Below are 21,286 nucleotides of genomic sequence, written 5' to 3'. Positions count from 1 at the left end.
CTATCCTCTACCATGTGATAGATGACAGGCAGGTCCAATATTTTGAGTAGTGGATGCCAGTATAATATTCTTAGTGAAATAAATTATTATTCAAGTTTTATTTTGGGAAAAAATAAGTTATCATCATGAAATCTACCCTTGGTCTAAAATGAACAAAAATTGTACTGCATGGACCGTCCCCTTTGTTGAACAAATTGCATATTTTGTGTATACTATATACTGAAGAATCCACACAAAACCACCATTTGTTATATGTACCTAATATTTACTCCATGTTAAAGTGCATTGCATCAAATACAAGGAAACAACATAGGCAAAGGAGACATGTAGTATCATTGCTAGGGTTTTAATTAAACTACAGCTGTTTGATGTCGACGACTCGTGTTACAAGACTCCGATACATAACACTCCTTGATCAGACACACAATACTGTTTGATTTTTAAGAGTGTAGGAGAGTGAGCAAGGTAACCGTAAGGTTGTAGCTGGTTCCAGACATTTGCTAGCCTGGAGCTGTGTCGGTGTTCTAAGGATGTTGTTGTGGTATCTCGCTATTTCCCCTCCTTGTATCGTCTCTTTCGCTTCTGTTTCTAGTATGTTAATCATCGGGCTGTTGGAATGGTGAACGGGATGGATATTTTTTCCTTTTTGGAAACGCAATTCTTTTCTTAGAACTACTATGATTTTTTTATAATGTAAATTATTTAGTGTTCAGAAGGTTTCACATGATGCCAACGGCAGGGTGTTTAAAGAGCTGTCTTTGATGTATATTTTGAAGATAGCATTGGTGCTATCTTCAGTAGATAGCAAAAGTACTATGTTCAGTAAATTGCAACACTGTTATTTGTGTAGATAACAACAATGATTTCTGTAGAAGATAGCAACAGCGCTATCTTCTGTAGGTAGCAACACTGCTATCTTCAGGAGATAGCGATAGTACTATTCAATAAATTGCAACCTTTTTTCTGTAGATAACAGCAATGATTTTTTCTGTAGTAGATAGCAACAGTGTTATATTCTGTAAGTATTAACAGTGCTATCTTGGGTAGATAGAATCAGTGCTATCTTCAGTAGATAGCGACAGTATTACTATATTCAGTAAATTGCAACATTGCTATTTCTGTAGATAACAGCAATGATATCTTCAGTGGATAGCAACAGTGTTATTCTGTAGGCGGTAACAGTGCATCTTGGGTAGATAGAAACTATGCTATCTTCAATAGACAGCGAAGTAGTACTATATTCAGTAAATTTCAACATTGTTATTTCTGTAGATAACAGCAATGATATCTTCAGCAGATAGCAACAGTGCTATATTCTTTAGGCGGTAACAGTACATCTTGGGTAGATAGAATCAGTGCTATCTTCAGTAGATAGCGACAGTATTACTATATTCAGTAAATTGCAACATTGCTATTTCTGTAGATAACAGCAATGATATCTTCAGTGAATAGCAACAGTGTTATTCTGTAGGTAGATAGAAACAGTGCTTGGATAGATAGAAACAGTGCTATCTTCAGTAGATAGCAATAATGGTATCTTCAGATGATAGGATATGGTAGTAACTCTTAAGATTCTGGCTGGTTCCAGAGCTTTGCCTGCCTGTCTGTAAGGGTACCAGGGTTCTAAGGATGTTGTTGTGTTATCTCTTCTATTGCCACAGTTTCTAGTTTAGTTATAATCATCTGGCTGTTGGATCTATAAATGGGATGATTCACTAAATCAAAAAGTCATAGTAAATCAGATTTTTAACAGTTTTGTAAAGTATTATGTTTAATACCCTGCAAAAGATAAGACAGAACAAGGCCTAATAAGGGCAAAATATCACATGTTGGAGGAGTTCGTCGGAAACTTGTAGCTACATGCAATTTAAAAGAGCTTCAAATTTATCAACATGTGACATTTTTTCCTTTTTGCCAATAAAAAAAATGGAAATTTTACTTGTGTTGATCAATGATATTACCTTTAAAAGAAGTAAAATATGTATTCTAAGTTCCTCCTTGTGTTAAAGAGTGACCTGGCATAGATTCTGATTGCTAATGCATTTATATTGCATACCAATTTCTCGTTAATATTCATAGTGAATATGATAAGAGCATCAAGATCACTCGCAATTCCATTTTATCACTAATACTGTCAATTTAATCAAATTGCACGCCATTTAAGAGTCACCATTACTATCTTTATGACTATAATATTTTAATCAAATTTTAGTTTTATATTTGAGCATCAAAAAATAAAATCATGTCACGCATCATTTAATAGCAAATATTATTTGATTGCCACAATTAACAAGCTTGATAACATTACATGGAGGATGAGAGGTGGGCAAATTGGATTAAAGGACAAGAAGTTAATGGCTTGGAAAATGAGACATGCTCTACAGGGCGGTTCACATGGGACACTTGATCAGGGGAGTCGCTAGACCAATATGATTCAGGGGGTGTACAGCATGTTTTGCCGATGGAAATATTTTGTGCATTGTAGACCCAAATTTTTTTTGCCAGGAGGGCGCTCAAGAATCTAAAGAGTGTGGGTGGGGGTTGCGGTCAAAAAAATTTCCGACAAATTTAAAAAAAATTAGTAACAACAGCACAATTTCGTAACACATTAATCTTTTATATGACTCTTGCAATTTGCTGACAATCACATAGCTTTGACATCAGCATGGTGGTACTGACAGAAATCAGATCAATGTGGAAGTGTAGAATGCTTTTTGACTGTCTTCACAGTGCAACTTTTATGCCACAAGGCAAAAAAAAGGGGGGTTGTCTCAGGGCTCACAGAAGATTGGAAATGCAACACAGCCACAGTAGTACCACTTTGATGTGCATTAGTGTGGATCTACTGTCCCATGTAAATTGCCCTGTCAGTGTCATTTCTCAGCCTACCAAATGGATAGATTTTCCAGAAAAATCTTCAGTCTATTTCAAGAATCACTGAACCAATACCAGGCATGCCTGTACTCATTTTAATGCATTCTCCATGGAGGTTATAAGTGTGTACATGGAAATTATTTGTGAAAAAAAAGAAAGAAATTTGATCATGCTCACTGGTCTTGACGTTTGCATGTAGATGGCAAGCAATTTTTGTATTAAACAACATTGAAGTTAAATCTATCGTGAAAGGAAGATGTGTAATAGGGTTATTATTGATTCATATTTCATGGCTGCATAGAATGTATTATGTACAGACTAAGGATTTCCATAAATATTAGAAAAAATAGTACTTTTTTCATTTATTATTAAGTTTGTGCCATTTAAGACAGGTCTGGTTAAATTGTGGCATTCATGACAACCATTAGGCGACGATAAAACCCTATTTTACTGACCTGACTGACCTGACTGACCCAGATTTTACATTTTGTGGTATTTTTATTTTAAACTATATTTGCAAAAAATGATCATAGATATTGTTTTTTCTAAAAATCTACAAGCATTTGATGATATTTTAGCGTAATTTTACTTTTAGTTTTCAAGAAGAAAAAAAATAAAACAATTAAATCCGGACCCTAATTCAAAAGTCCATCGGCCCGAAAACAGGGTGTGTTTCTTTGTTGCCATACTGTTAAATTTTAGTATTTGGTGGGAAATTTTGTTTTTGTTTTCCTAGTACACAAGAAATTGTGAGAAATGGACTATTTCAGTTGAAATCCATACACCCCCTATGGAAGACATGACCTTAATTTCCACAGAGGGAGTGTGAATTTCAAATGGGGATACCTGAATGGGTGGCTCCATTTAAAATCTGCACCCCTGAGAGATTTTAAGGTCATGTCTACCATAAGGGTGTATGTATTTTAACAGGAATAGCCCAATGTCGCTAACTAAGACTTAACTTTGCCGAGCCAGAAATTTTATTTGATTAAATATTTATGATATTTAGGCTAAGAAATGTCTTTGGTGGAATAATGTTTCATAAGTTATTTGATTTACCCATCTCATGGACCATACATTTGACGTAATAAATGTACCATATGATGATGGAAAAAGTAGGGCACATTTATTAGGGGTGTAAAATGAGAAGACAGGAATAGATCGGTAGGTTTACATGGATTTTATAAAGCATTGCCAGACTGGCCCTTGGGGAAGGATTTTGAGCTGTATGCATGAAATAGCTAAGTCAATGTTTAATATGGTAAAGGGTTTGGTAACAGTAGCAGCAGGAGCTAACTTTAAAGGGATGGTAGAAGGGTGTAGGCATAAGGTGATGTAAGTTTACCGTCACATCGGGCCATCACATCATGTTGTATTTGAATGATGAGGTGACTTTTTCATTATTCATTATTGACTATATTCATTATTGACTATATTTCATTATTACATATATTTTTGATGTAAGACATGTTTCAAAAACAGGGATTAATGCTTAGATCATCTTTAAGTGATAACCATACCAAATCAAACTTCATATTGGTCATAAGTTCTTGTGCAACAGGCCCCAGATGGAAGTTGTTTTTGGAAGCGTTATTAGCCCTAAACCCTCTTTTTCAGGCTACGAAAGGATACAGCACAAAACAAGAGCAAGTGTAAGCATCCCATTAGCTCTTGATCAGAGCCCTTGCAGTACCTTAGAAGATCAAGAGATCCCCGAGTAAAATAAACCGAAGCAAGTGACTATTGAAGAAAATGTATAATGTATAAAAGGCCAATCCTTGCCTGGTTAGGCCATTCTATAAAAAATTAATACCACTCAGAGTACCAAGTACCGCTTACAGATGCTTGCCAATTGCCAAAGGCAAGCTACAATACCACTATTCCTTGCTGAAGGCAAGCAAGACATGTGAGCAAAGCGAGCATAGTTGGGTCACCAACATCACAGCTATATACAAACTGCAGTAAAGATCACTGTATACCCCACTCCACCAACCATGAAGGCCAACAGACAATAGTTTCAGAGATTGGTTTTCCTCAAGGAGATTTTTTTATTTGATGGAAAATAGGTCGGCTTTGGAGCAGGTAGCATCCCATGTGATCCGATTGCACAATCATCTGAGCACACATACACTCATAAAAACAATGGCCGAGCATCATTGACGCTCATGGCTTGCTATCCCTAATCTTGTCCTCCATACCCAAGGGGTCTGTGGTTCAAAACCAAACCGAAAAAAAAAAAAACCTTTTGTCTTCATCTTCTTTCTTCCTCCCTTCTTTCTGTGCCCTTTGCCAAAAAGCAGAAAGGGTGTTACTGTTAGGGAAGACTTTGTATTGATGCTCCACCACTCATACAATTTGGCCCTGTTTTGTTATCATCACATGAGAAAAAGTATACATGTGTATGTCTGCTTGGATTATGTAGAGATGATAAATGATGTGGTGCAGATTTTCTTTTTTTCGTGTATGTATACTTACAAAAATGACAGGCATTCAATCATTGTTTTCATCTGGATGAGGTTTTTTTTGTGTAAAATGAAATCCATTTGGACAAAGACTGGTTGGCTTCCTGGCAATGGGATATGCCAGTTGAAATCCATACACCCACTGTGGAAGACATGACCTTAATCTTCCACACAGGGGAAGTGAATTTCAAATGTAATTACCTGAAAGGGTGACTCCGTTTGAAGTCTACACCCTTTTGTGGGAGATTAAGGTCATGTCTTCTATAGGGTGTATGGATTTCAACTGGAATAGCTAACTTGTTTAATGTAAATTTTAAAAAGAAATAAATTGAAATGAGTCAAAGGAGAGAATACATCACTGATTCCACCTAGGGCTATTTTGAGACTAACATTTGCTTTCAGATGCCCACCCCTAACAAACATAGTCATCATTGCGATGAAACATTATCTGCACCCTGAAGCTAACATACATGTACAAAAAGAGTATTTGGAAAAGTGCACTAAGTATAATTTTCCTTGTGCCCTTCTGCCCTGACAAAAAACCCAAAAAAATCATGACTATATACCCTAACCCTCAATTTTTGCAAATTATAAATTGCCTTCATCAACCTTAACTCTCAAGTAATATACCGCCAATGCATTGGGCTATTCCAGTTGAAATCCATACACCCCCTGCGAAATACATAACCTTAATCTTCCACACAGGGGTGTGTATTTCAAATTGGGCTACCTGAATGGGTGACTCCATTTGAAATCTACACTCCCTGTGTGGATGATTAAGGTCATATCTTCCATAAGGGGTGTATGGATTTCAACTGGAATAGCCCATTTTCAATTTTAAATATGAGAGTGAGTGGGTAAAGAGTGTGACATTAATTGTGGCACGGAAAATGTTCCTTTTTATCGTAAAAAAAAAGTTTGCGGCAAATTGTATGTGGCGCCAATAGAGACAATATACAGCATACCTTTGAGCAATTTCCTGAGGAAAGTGCCTCAAACTACGAAATATATCATAATTGAGCAAAAAGTGAGTCATGTGGCAAGCTAATCAATTTTCATGTTCTGTCAATAATGGCTTGTTTCTTTTAAAACCCAATTTTGATGAAACCAGTTTTAAACAAATCTAAAATAAGCGCAAGAATCAAGAAATCTTAAAGTTTAAGGGCCTATTTCATTACTCATGCATTTTGAATGTGTTATGCATGTAGATTGGTTAAAAAAATAAATGTTTAGATTTCTTCCACCAACTGATCGGTTTTAATGTTCAGAGGAGAACATAACCTTTCTTTTTGAAAGAAAAAGCAGAGGAAAAAATTATCCCCTGAGTGATTCATTTATTCAGTATAAGTGACATACCCCATCTCAGAATAACAAATGGAAGGGGGGTCAACCAATTTTTTCCCTTGACCTACCACATTGCCATGAAAATCTAACCCAAATTAAATCTGGTATTTTGTTAAGTTGTTGGAATTAAATCCAACTTGAGTCGAGTCTGACTTTCAATCATAGTTATGGACAGGAGAACATTTGATCAAAGTGACATTTTGTAAGATTTTGTAACTATTTGGGAAATAGAAAAAAGAAGAAAAATCTGAACTGCAACCAACTTTCACCCATAGAGTGGGAAAGGAGAGGAGAAATCAATCATCCACTTTTGACTTTGACCAAAGTGACATTTTGTATGATTTGTAAAATTATTTGGGAAATTAAAAAAGAAAAAAAAAACTTTCTTATTCATAGAGTTGGTACCGTAAGGAGAGGAGAAATCAATTTGCTTTGACCAAAGGAAATTTTGTAAGATTTTGTAACTAATTAGGAAAAAGAAAAAGAAATCTGAACTTGCAACTTTCATTTGGTAAGGAGAGAGGAAATCAGATGACAAATGCAACATCCAATGAGGCTAGAAACATGGACCAGGAAGTGCACCCTCTTTACAGAAGTGCAGAATGTGTTACACGACACTTATTAATAAAATGGTGTAAATGGGCATGCATCGAGTGGTTTTTACCATTTGGATGCTGATGGTGTTGCAGACATAGCAAAAAAAGCATTTTTTTGTACAAATTTTTATCAAAATTCAGAATTGCACAATTTCATACCCGATTTTAGAATCAGCATGAAAAATGCATCAAAATGAGAACAAACATGACTAGTATCCGTGCAGTGGTTATGGCAAAATTAAGTATAAATTGTAAAATTTATAATATCCAAAACTTAGCAGAGCATGTGCGAGGGCGATGCGCAAGGGTGATGCGTTAAGTCAAGCAGGTGGCAGGGACACCCAAGGATGGGGTATCATAATACCCGGGTTCCCCGTCACCTGACCCCGGTCCTAACGATTACATTAATGCCGCGACAACTTCATTTAGCTTCTTGGGTTTCAGCTGAGGTCTTAAATGTTTCACTGGATAATGAAGTTATAGAGAGTTGTAGTGGTTTTCTAGCTCGCATGGTTTGCATTTTAAGTGGGTGAGTGTAGCTGTAAGGGAACTTGGTTTACATAAATTGGTTTTTTTAGAGTTTAAAAGTGATAATTTGTTCGGTGCTTGTTGTGCAAGTGCAAAAAGGTTGTGTGGCCGGAAAGGTGGAAGTCTTATACAAGTAAGCACATGTTTGTTTGTGAAAAAGTAAATCTAGAGATACAGTACTTACCTACTTCCATTCTTGATGCTCACCCCTCCCTCCTACACCCACCCATACATACACATACCCCTACTTGTACAGACCTGCAACTGAAGATCCTGTTTTTGACAACATGGTCCTTTGATTTATTCCTATCTACATTACAAGATTCCCATTTAAGCGACCGCCTTCCGGTACACCATCGCCAAGGTACCTAAGTGGTACATGTAGAGTACGTACACAGTACCAATGCTGCTACTGCACAGGACCCACCAACAGTGGTACTACAGAGCCAAGTACCTTGATGACGGTATACCTGTGCAGGTGGCCGCAATAGGAATCTGGTAGTGTAACCAAGGCCTCCTTTGCCTGAAGCTAATGCGCAAATTCATGGATCCACTTGACTTTTTACAAACCAACCTAAACACGACCATACAGCGACAAATGAGACACAGTCTTTTATGCATTTTTACATTGTTTGCTAGTCTGGTAAGTGAAAGACACCCATGGAGACAAATATGGACGTCCATGCTTGTGTCCTCGGTTTCTCAGGCATTTTTTTGGATGTGTTCTCGTTTGCAGGTCTTAAAACACAGACACCCTAACTAGACATGTTGGAAACATGTTTTCTCAAGTTACAAGTTGGTAAATGTTGTTCAGTAGTATATTTCATAGACAAGGAAAAGTCAGCCATGGACATCCATGGGTGCAATGTGTCCTCGGTTTCCCTGGTATATTTTGAGATGTGTGCTCGTTTGCAGGTCTTAAAAACACATACACACACCCTAATGTTGGGAACATGTTTCTGAAGTTCTCACACAAGTTATTAAGTGTCGTTCAGTAAATTTCATAGACAAGGGAATGACAACAATGAACAGTCCATGGTTGCAATGTGTCCTCAGTTTCCCAGGTATAATTGTGTCCCCATTTGCAGGTCTTAAAAAAACACACACACCCGAACTAGACATGTTAGGAACATGTTTTCTCAAGTTCTTACACTGTTGTTCAGTAAATTTCATAGACAAGAGAAAGACCACCATGGACATCCATGGGTGCAATGTGTCCTCCGTTTCCCGGGTATTTTATGGGATGTGTCCTCTTTAACAGGTAAAAAAACCCTCACACACACCTTAACTAGACATGTTGGGAACATGTTTCTCAAGTTCTTGCATCAGTTGTTAAGTGTTGTTCAGTAAATTTCATGACAAGAGAAAGACAACCATATAAGCCCATGGTTGCAGTGTGTCCTCGGTTTCCTGGGTATTTTTTTGGATGTGTCCTCGTTTGTTGGTAAAGAAAACCTCGCACACACCTTACTTAACTAGACATGTTGGGAACATGTTTCTCAAGTTCTCGCTCAAGTTGTTAAGTGTTGTTCAGTAAATTTCATAGACAAGCAAGATTAAGTTACTTAGGCCATTCAATGAAGTAGAATGAAGGAGATGGCTAAAGAGGTTATTGCAATGAGTTACAAAAGCCCTGTATAAATTGTGGTCATGATTTGAGTGGACACTTGATCTCAACTACATTGTGATAGATTTGAAACCGATGTATGGAGAGTGTCATGAAATAGGATGCTGTACCTCCTATAGACATGTTAGAGAGGTGGTTGGATATTTGTTTGGTAAGGATGCTATATATGCTTGAGTGTAAGCCAGGGTTGGTGATTTTCTTAATTTAAAAAAAAAAGCAATAGATAAAATGACATCATAGAGGTAGTTTACTTGTATCCAAAAGTTAAAGAAGCGTTAGAAATGAAGTAAAACAGTCAATTTTACTTGATTTAAATCAGTGATTAAAAAACAAATCATTTGATTTAAGGTGGTACTACACCCCTTGATAAATTTGTGACTATTTTTGCATTTTTCTCAAAAATAATAAAACATTGGTAACAAAAGTTATGTATATTATAGGGGCAAGGAATCCAGTTACTGCACTGGAATTTCAGTGACTCAAGACAAATAGTTATTGATTTATTGATCAAATATTGGTTTTACCTCATTTTTGACTGTAACTCCACAACTATTGTCTGTGCTGAAATAAAATTTCCAGTGCAGTAGTTGTAGTCCTTGCCCCTATAATATACATATCTTACTTGTCACCAATGCGCTATAATTTTGAGAAAATGCAAAAATAGGCACAAAATTGGGTAGGGGTGTAGTACCCCCTTAAATGAATTGATTTAGTGTGCCAACCCTGGTGTAAGCATATTAGGATTTGAACTTTATCATGCTTTAGGGTAAGGGAGAATGTTTGTTTTATTAAATTAGATTATTAGAGTAGGGTTAGTTTTGAACTAGCCATACTATAGGGCCTTTTCAACACACTATATCCGAAAACCACTAAAGACCCACTAACCGCTCCACCCGGAGAGCAGTCACCGGGTTTAGCAGTTCTCTGGATATAGCCAGGTTTTATGATATAGCATGGTTTTGGATCACCACAGTCAAAAGGCTAGTTTGAACTTGATCTGAATTGACATTCACATGAAAATGACTAAAGTTAGGCAATCATGAAAGTTTAATATTACCCTCTTCCCCTCAAGAAAAAATGAATAAGCTCAACATATTTCAAATTGATAATAATCAGGGGGAAAAAGCTAGGGAAACAACAGAAACAAAGTAAGACAAAATGATGATATGCTAATACAATAGGAACAAATCGAAGAACCAAAGCTAAGAATGTCAAATTTGGCCAAATTAGCTTGTATGGTGCAGTGAATCATTAAAACCCTTGGTACTGCAATTATATTCTTTGTTTTATCCCCATACACTTTCTTGACAATCTGGACTATTGTGGTTATTTATAGCCTGTGGGATTCATGCACTTTGCATGGTTCCTTCAATGATATGCGCACTGAACACGAGACATAAAACTATATACTTAAATGTATTGTTTTTCCATCTGAGTTCCTTTGGGAAGAACATTTAATTTGTAAATGGGATTGAGAAACTTATAATGCGGATTGAGGATTAAAATCTAGGGAAATAGAACGAGTGAATAAAAAAATGTAAACTGATTTAAAGATACGGTTTATATTATAAGACAAATGGCTCTATTTTCTTCACCATTAGCAATTAATTTGTATAGAGTGGCGATAAAATAGGTAATTTCATTAGAGTTACTCCGTGTTTTAATACGTAATCGCATAACGAGAAGACAACATAACTTAATTATCCCGTACGCAAATCGTCTGCGAAAAAGAATTTGGGGAAAATAGGAGCTAGTATTCGTGTAACAGCACTGCCTCCTTGGGGACGATTTATCTGCGGTGCGTCTTATCATCCTGTGGTGTAGTAGCAAGTAGCTGTCTTTTGAGAGCGTGCTTACAATAACAAAACCCTTCGGGGAAGGGGAGGGGGAAAGAAAGGCATATACAAAAACAGTGACACTTTATGTTATGTCAAATACACCACACTAGTGTGGTACCAGCATAAGTTGTAACAAGGTTCTGTTAAGTAATTGATATTGTGATACTGGAAAACGTTGAGTGAAATCGACATGTGAATTTTGTAAAAAAGTGTGCCACTTTACTCCATGCAGCAAAGTGGTATGTGAGGCTGCTATGTATCGGTGGATGCGGCGCTAATGTAGCTTTTACATCCATGCTCGAAAGAAGCGAGTAATTGCCGACTGGCTGTTCTCTTTTACGGTGTTTTTATGACATGGTTGATTGAACATTACGTGTGGTGATGGTGTCAGGGAGTTGAGAATCACATTGTGGGTTTCAAATTCTGACAATTACCCCTTGGAATCTTGTCTATATTAACGGAGAAGATGAGGTGTACTTCGTTCACAGCAGGTTGCGTGTTACGGGTCTTTACTCTGGCAGGTATTTTCCTCTATGTTTAAATGTCTCTTATGTGTTGTCGTGTTACATACTAGGGTATAGAGAGTTGAGCGGTTTATTATTGCCTGTAAATGATCATGTTATAAACAGCTGTGTGTTGTGAAGTTCATGTGGTATCGTCTATTTATGTCATATGTTATTTGTAATAGTATTAGGGGTAAGCATTGAATGTTTTCTCATAATGTTTAAAGCGTTTTACTGATTTCAGAGCAGCATATCTGTGAAAAATTTGGAAGTGATAATATGCTATCTACTGAAGATAGCACATTGATGAAGATAGCACATTGATGATATGCTGTCTACTGAAGATAGCACATTTTTAGGTCGTCCAAAGGAGAGATCTTATGACAGCGTGATTTATGTGGGGTTGATTGTAGTTTAATTTTGCATGGTCATGTTCAAGGTCAAAGGTTATTCGAGTCAACTTTTATAATGGACTAAGAATGAAAAAAAGTCTTGCATGAGCATTCAAATCCAATCGCTGGGAAAATATGGTCATAGCTGCACAATGTGTTGTGTTTACTATCCATTATCGATATCTTCAGATGACATTTTAAGGATCGCCATCCCTATTTTTATGTAAACAGCAGCATGCAATAATGCTGTAATTGTCAGGGAATAAAAATTCTTGCATTCTCTTGACCTTATGCAATTACCTACTTATTGAAAGCTGGGACTGAATGAGTTATAAACAGGCCTATACGCGGGATGGGGGTGCGACGCCTCCAAATTTTGAAAAGTATACAAAAAGTCCCAAAATTTCAGAATTTGCGAGCGAAAAAATCATCTATTTTACGCTTTTTTGGACAAAAAAGGTCCAAATTTTGTCCACTTTTCACAAAATTGACCTCTCTCCCCTTGGAAAAAAGTCCACTTTTTCAAAATCTGCACCCCCCAAATGAAATCCTGCGTAAGGGCCTGGTTATAAATCAAACTATTCATGACGGTCATAAAAGTTTCATTAGCAAGTATATTCTTATGTAGCTACAAAACAACTTAGACATACTCTGTTCACTTTTTAATATGCACAGTTCACATATGGTTCACTGTGTCTCAGTTCTGTACTTGATGTCAACCACAACATTTATGAAATGCTACACTGTAGGTAGAGACCCATCAGTAGCACAGAGAGTTAGAATTGTCAGTTTTAAATGCCATTCAAACCAGGTTAAACGTATTAATAACCTGATATATACAAGCACCTGTGTTCTTAAGAAGTGAGATGTATGGCATTCATTTTACGAGAGTCTTTGGGCTATTCCATTTGAAATCCGTACACCCCTAGATGATAGAGATGGCCTTAATTTCCCATTTTAAAGCTGCACTTATTATTGCGGCGGGCACCCACTACTCAAAATATTGGATATTGGTCAGCCCATTCATTGTGACATGATATTGGATAAGCAAAAGACAAAATCCTGTCTTTTATCTTTTAATTATTGATATTGATTATTAATTAAAACATCATTTAAAAAGTTTAAAAATTGGAGCATGTACCAAATTTTTGCTTTGGTTCGGAAGGCATACAAATATCAGACCTGAAACTTTTCCTCTTTTCAGCTGATTCCCTCTTTTTTTATTCCTGAAATTTACGTGTGTTTTTTTATTTTCAGCCCAATTTGAGCCATTTTACCCTAATTTTATGCTGTTTTTCAGTGTGTTTTGAGCATTTTCAACTTTTTTCCTCTTTTTTTTTTTATAAAGACCCTGTTTCAGGTCTGAAATATCTTAAAAAGAGTATCAGTATAAAGGAGACCTTATCTTTAGGTCACCCTAATGCAGTTTCAAGCAGCTTCTATTAATAGAACTGTATTTCTTTAGTGGAGGAAGGACTTTTTCACTGACCGTGTATGAAGTGAAAAGAGAGCGTCATTCATTGCACCGTCTGAAAATGAATACCTCGGGCTGTACATCATCATCATTGAATCTATGTCTGTCGATGAATGTATCACTTATATGCGCTGTTTTTGTAAAGCTATCATTAGTTTGATACATACCGATAATTGAGGATGATAACAGATTATTGAAAACACCAACAATGAAAGATGCTTGGTATTTATGAATAAAGATGTCCACATCTAATTGGCAATTCAATTTGAAATCTATTCTCCCCTGTAGAAGATTAAGTCTTCCACAGAGGGAGTATGGGTTTCAAATATACTAAAATGCAGTAAACCTTTGACGAGTGCGTATTGTAAGGATACATCGCGTATTTACTACGTTGCATGCACTTGTCTCTGATTGGCTGCTGAGGCAATCTGTTGTTGCCGAGTGGAAATTTATGAATGAACCGTGTGCCGTACGCGTTGTTAGCGCCGAATTAGCAACATCACGGTAGTCGCGCTCGTCAAAGGTTTGCTGCATTTGACTATAGTACAGGCAATTGGGTACTTTCCATTTGAAATACTCACTCCAGTTGTAGAAGATTATGTAAAGCCAGGGGAGGTAACATGGGTTTCAAAGTATTTATCCCTAGCCATATCCATTTGAAAAACATACTCCCTCTGTAGAAGACTTTTAAAACAATTTCCACAAGAGTGGCTTAATGGCTTGCTGAAATATTTCTGCAAATTATTTTTAGAGCAATCTGAAGTCAATGAAAGAAATCAAGAAATAGATCAAACTGTGAAAAAAAAATATATAAAAAGGCATCTTCACACTCCACTAATTTGTTTTACATATTCAAGAAATAAACACTTATTTCTATCCAATTTTATATCAAATATGGTAGGATGATAGAGTATAGGTGACCTTATGTGGTGTATAATTTTGTGTGAAATTATTTTATTTGCATATTTATTAATATTAATGTGCTTATTTGCATATTTTGCCTGAAATTCCATAAATCCACTCTGCAGCCTACACACAATTAACAATTTTTTTTTTTTTTTTTTTTTATGTCTAAACTATGCAAGGCATTAACAGCTGCTATCGGTATGATAGCGCTGATGGGTTGGCGCCAAGATAGTTGTTAACCTCCCGCTTGAAGCTCAGCCGATTCTGGTTAGAGATAATTGGACCAGGTAGAGCGCCCAAAGGTGAGCTGAGGATGGAAGGAATGACCTCTGGTGGCTGACCAGGTTGGATCTTGGGATTTTGACAGCTTGGTCGTGGGATCTGACAGAACGCCGCAGACGAGGATCAATAATCATACGATCTGGTAACAGATGTTGAAGGAGTTCTGGAGCTTCGCCATAGAACATCCGATGAAATAGAGTGATGGCTCCCACTGCTCTTCTATGTCTCAGGTGCTGTATTTGATGGTTCTTTCCATCTGCTTCTGAGATGCCAATGATACGCACCGCTCTTCTCTGTATAGCATCAAGTTTGGACAGAGAAGTGGGTGGAGCACCCATCCATGCAGAGCTGGCATATTCCATCTTGGATCGGATCATAGTCTTGTATATCGTTGCTCTCTGAGAAGGGACAAGGTAGGGGGCCGCACGACGTAGGAGACCAAGACTTCTTACCAAGAATTAACTTCTTACTTGGTAGGATGATAGAGTATAATGATCACCTCTTGTGCTGTATAGTTTTGAGTCTGGTTATTTGCATATTTATAAATATTAATGAGCTTATTTGCATATTCTTTGTATTAATTTACAAACCTTTATTATTAATATGCACAGCTTTGGTTCAATGGAAGCGGTATAGAGCAGAATAATGTTAATATTGTGTAGGCGAAATGGAATTTATTGTTTAAATTGGAGCAGAATATGTAATCCACATTTTAATTTGTGTGGGTTTTTTGACAGAGAAAGTGATTGGAAATAAAATCAGAATGCATATTAAGGTCTGCTCAATTGACGTGTTCTGTTTTAGTATAGCAATATATATTCCATTAAGGTGGTACTACACCCCTTGATAAATTTTTTGACTATTTTTGCATTTTTCTCAACAAATAATAACACACTGATAACAAAAGTTATGTATATTATAGGGGCAAGGAATCCAGTTACTACACTGGAATTTCAGTGGCTCAAGACAAGCGGTACGTTATTTATGATAAGAAAAGAGGTACAGCTAGAATGTACCTCACTTCATAACATATATAATGAATCACTTGTCTTGAATCGCTAAAATTTCAGTGAAGTAATTGAATTAGTTGCCCCTATAGTATACATATCTTTTGTTACCAGTGTGTAGTTATTTTTTTAGAAAAATGCAATATTAGTCACAAAATTGATCAGGGGGTGTAGTACCACCTTAAACAAGATAAACTGAAACTTATATGTAACTAGACCAAAGATCTAACGGTAAGTCATCAAACAAACAGAAAAATGGCACGAAACAGGAAATGAAGTTTTAAGAAACAGGAAATGGATTTTAATTATAGACACAAGGGATGTAAGTGTGCCGTGATGGGAGATGTCTCTACTTCCCGGAATTGCATCAATACTAAAATCTAATGAGCCCTTGACAAATTGATTGTACCATATCTTCACATTTATACTATGCAAAAGCAAGTTTGGTTTCATCTTCAAAGTGTATAATTATATTCTTATCCGTACACCTGTATGAAAATATGAAACCATTGAATTTTGTGTGATCTTGTTTATGGGAAAGGGTAACAGTTTTCAAGGTTTTTCCCATCTACTCTTGCAGAGCTCAAATTTTATACTTTCTCATTGTATTTTTTTTTTGTAAACTATTACTGGTGAGAGTTGCTTATATGTCTGGCAAGTTGTAAGTAGTTCCAAGTTTTTGTAACTTTTACTACATGTGCTGACATTGCAACCTTGTCTTAACAATTCTGGCTGTGATGGTAATTATATATATAGGCAGACTAGGGTTCTGTAAATGTATAGAGCTGCGTTCCTGAAATATAGTACTAATTGGTTATAAGATATGTAAAGCACAATAATATTATGTAATTTCGCTATATAAAATGGCTTTCTTTTTGGCAATGGCAAGTTATAGCACTGTGGAACCCGTTAACCATATTAGGGAAATCTCACTCATAAAGCTATTTTTCACATTGGTGATCTAGTGACGTCAGTGCGCATATTAATTGCGCAGCTTCAAATCATAACGGTTCGCTCAAATCGCTGACGTACGTACACACATTTAAGACACTGCATAGATATTCACATGAAACAGCAGCCTCAAATTGCTGAGATACACACACCCCCACATTTAAGACACTGTGCACGAACTAGCAGCCTAATTGCGCCAGACGAAAAATAGTATACATGTAGTATGAACTCCTTAATGTTATTTTAGTCAACACAAAATCCAAGGCACATAGTTTTTCAGATGTTTTAATATTTATCTCCGACTACATGTTACTTCATCCAAAACACAAGTATCCATTTGCTCCTCTTAGAAAAGGCTCTTTGAGACAAACTTAGCATTTTTGTTCTCCCCGTCTCCTCTTGATATCGTAGCTTGCTGGTCGTGTGTCACATTGCAACAAAATATCATGTCATGGCCTAGAATCAGGGTCGCTACAAGTTTTCACACAAAATCAGAGGTCAAGTAGTCAAAAAGTCACCCAATTTTCTCTTAATCATTGATTTCTATGTGATTAGAAAGCACCGGGCATCGTGGGAGCCACTGTTGAAAAGTCGCCCAATTTTTTTCTTAACCATTGGTTTCTATGGGCCAAAAGTAGTGAGGAAAATCTTCTAAAGTCACCCAATTGGGCTATCAAATGGTGGGTTTGGCAACACTGCTTAGAATTAAGTGGGACCATCTTCTGCTGTCAGTTGCATGACTATGAGTACAAAGAAACAGTTGTTAAGTTTTCAAGTTCTTCACAAAACAGAGATGTCTGTCAGGAAAGGTCTTCATATCCTGCATTGGGCTATTCCAGTTTCAATCCATACACCCTATGGAAGACATGACCTTAATCTCCCACACAGGGGATATACATTTCAAATGGAGTCACCCATTCAGCTAACCCCATTTGAAATTCACACTCCCTGTGTGGAAGATTAAGGTCATGTCTTCCATAGGGATGTATGCATTTCAACAGGAACAGCCCATTATTCAGGAGGGTAATTTGTGCATAATACGTCTTGTTTCGAGTCTCTTGAAGTTCCACAGCAAGGCAATCATGATTTGATTGTTATGCACCCAAGTAACATGGTCGGTTATTACTTGCATGAGCAAGTGGGCTATTTTACTCTGCCCATTACTTTATATACCATCAGCGATGCACAAAATTGAGAGTTTTTGGCTAAGTGGTGTCTTTGAACTGAAATTTTCATTTGTGACTACCAGGAGGATATTATACGTAACTAGTGTCTAGTTTAGGGCCTCTTTGTAGAATGGTAGCATGATTTAGCCAAAGAAAGTGGATGTTTTTTTGTCTGTTTTTGTTATCGGCAGAGTATAAATCATCCAAGATGGGTTGTTATGTACTGGTAATGAAGGTAAAGATAAAAATACTTATGGTACCAATGTTATTGTTCTGTTGCTATCTTCAGTAGATAGCAGGCAGATGTGTTAAACAAAATATTCTACCAATAATGTTTTAAATTTGTCAACAATTTTTCGTTTGATTTATGTTATTATGTACTGGTAATGAAGGTAACGATAAAAATACTTACGGTAACAATGTTATTGTTCTGTTGCTATCTTCAGTAGATAGCAATGTTATTGTTCTGTTGCTATCTTCAGTAGATAGCAATGTTATTTTTCTGTTGCTATCTTCAGTAGATAGCAATGTTATTGTTCTGTTGCTATCTTCAGTAGATAGCAATGTTATTGTTCTGTTGCTATCTTCAGTAGATAGCAATGCTATTGCTCTGTTGCTATCTTCAGTAGATAGCAATGTTATTTTTCTGTTGCTATCTTCAGTAGATAGCAATGTTATTGTTCTGTTGCTATCTTCAGTAGATAGCAATGTTATTGCTCTGTTGCTATCTTCAGTAGATAGCAATGTAATTTTTCTGTTGCTCTCTTCAGTAGATAGCAAGTAGGTGTGTAAAACAAAATATTTTACCAATAATGTTTATAAATTTTTTATTTTGTCAACAAACAACTTTTCATTAGAATTACTTTAAAACAAGTGTAAAGGGGGGACTTATAACTTGTGAACCCTTTATAATGATTACAGTAATTTGATCCATTGGATATTTGTATATCCTATGGTATGACCAGAATCCATGTGATATCATTATTTCATACACTCTTAGATAGCGAGAACCAATTGGAGCAAGCGTAAGAAAAATGCATTGATTGTGTATATATGCTTGGGCGCACACATTATCTACGCGCAGTACTTTCGGACGCATTCATTTTTCTTGCAGGTTGATGCATTCATATTTGCTTGTAATTTCCAACACTTTAGTGACAATTTTGTTTTAAAAATAGCAAAACTCATGGAATTTTTTCTCATGTATGAAATGAGTTAATAAATGCGTATCACTGCTTGCTCGAGAAATTGTACAAAATAATGCACTTGTACTGACATGTTGATATGTCTAATACACAAGTTCCTCCTTCGTAGTATTCATTAACCTATATATAAAACAATTAGTGCTTGTTTATATTCATGCAATAGTAAAATTATAATCATTCCATTTCATAAGGTGATATTACTGAGTGAAAATTTGATCTCATGATTTATTTTTTACTGTCCCACTCATAGTTAGTCAATATTTACATACTATCTTCAGTAGATAGCAAGTAGATGTTTTAGAGATAGTGCTAGGTACCAATGAATACTTTTGTAGCATCGTGTTTTTTGTTAATTCAGAATTTAAGGAAGATATCACTGGTTTAATGTACTATAAAGGTGGACATTTTTATGTTACATTAATTTCTGCTTTTTTTTTGCACTTCCTCCAATGTCCAAGCTTGCACAAAATTAAAAATGTTTAAAACCATTTCTTAAATGCGAGTCTACATTTGAAAATGTGAAATTAGTCAAATTGAAAACAAGTGAAAATGCTTTTCATTTTTACAGCTTGAAGAAGTGATCATTTAAAATATCATCAGTTTTGCAGTATAATATCCATATGCCGGATTGATTAAATGACTTTAATGCAAATTCAACATAAGCAGAAGAGAATTACGATCATCTTTTACTTTTTATAAATCCATATTTCAATCTCATCTCTTCATTATGCACTAAATCAAGACATTCGATCACCATACTCATCTGTCTAACTCTAAGAAGATGATGTGACCTTTTATTACATACCAGCTAAGTTTACAAGATGGGTGGACGTGGAACGCGGTAGCAGCATGCCTCGGTCTGTCAGTGGTGTATATACCGCTTTATCTTGTGTGTTTTGCACTGTGTGTTTTTCCTCTCTCCAGAGTCTATTTACCATCTTGTGTATTGCATGTTGGTCTTCCAGCAAAACGTGAGTCTCTGTTTACTTTTAAATAGAGCACTGCTAGCGAGCGTGTGCATACGCTGTGTTATTTAGGATATTACGATGCAGAATCTGACCTTTTTGTAGTGGGATGTTGTGTCGTGTCGTAAACTTCATACGCAGTTATGTAAGACTGATGGATCTTCTTGTACAGCAACTTTACGACTTTGAATATGTTCTTTGTGATGAAGTTTGGTGGTTGGGAACTTTTTTATGCCAACACACGCAGCATTTTGTGAATTCAAATAATGCGAGGAAGGCATGTAAATAGCACAATATGACATGCATAGTGTTTAGTGTAAGCAACTTGGCATGTGTTTACAACTTTTGTGAGGAAATTTGGTGTTCAGGCACTTTCCTATGCTGACACGTGTCTACCTTGTGAATTCAAATACAAGAAAGTAATGTTTTAACACAATATGACATGTACAGTGTTTAGTTATAAGCATCTAGTCTTGTGTTTATGACATTGGTTATGTTCTTTGTGAGGTAACTTTGGTGGTTAGGTACTTTTTTATGCCGATACACACAACTTTGGTGCATCTTTGTGAATTCTAATGCAATAAAATCATGCTTTTTACTAGCACAATACAATATGGTATGCAGAGTGGTTTGTGTGCATCAGTATTTGTCAGTTGTACCCATGCCCAAATATGAAACGTTGTGACAGTGTAATCTGCCCCCCCCCCAAGTACCGGTACTGTACTTGCAATTAAGGCTGATACTGCCATTTTACCACTGGGGCAGATATTTGCTCCTAATGAAACGATAATGCAGTATCTACAAGGAAATACTAAAGCAAACACTGTCTTTTACATTTTGATCAAGATACTTTCGTTGTAGGTAAAAGGGCAGTATCTACTAGTAAATAACATAGCAGATACTAGATTTTACTATAGATCTACTCCCATTGTGCTATTCCATATAAAACCCACACTACCCCTGTGGAAGATTGTGGAAATATCTTCCACAGAGGGAATATGAATTTCAAATGGAACTAACACATTAGCAGCTCCATTTGAAATTCACTCTCCCTCCGGGGAAGATTCATGTTTATTCTCCGCTCAGAGGGTGTATGAAATTCAAATGGAGCTGCCTAATGTGCTCATTCCATTTGAAATTCATACTCCCCTGTGGCAGATATTTCT

General features: G+C 36.3%; 1 protein-coding gene across 1 annotated transcript in view; it reads left to right on the top strand.

Moving 5' to 3' along the window:
- LOC140157036 (rho guanine nucleotide exchange factor 10-like protein) overlaps positions 1-21,286 on the top strand; it is a 150,491-nt gene that overhangs the window by 9,555 nt on the left and 119,650 nt on the right. The window lies entirely within an intron of this gene.

The sequence above is a fragment of the Amphiura filiformis genome, chromosome 7 (genome assembly GCF_039555335.1).
Source record: "Amphiura filiformis chromosome 7, Afil_fr2py, whole genome shotgun sequence".
In the NCBI taxonomy this organism is placed as follows: domain Eukaryota; kingdom Metazoa; phylum Echinodermata; class Ophiuroidea; order Amphilepidida; family Amphiuridae; genus Amphiura; species Amphiura filiformis.
This window is presented reverse-complemented; position numbering and strand designations above follow the sequence as displayed.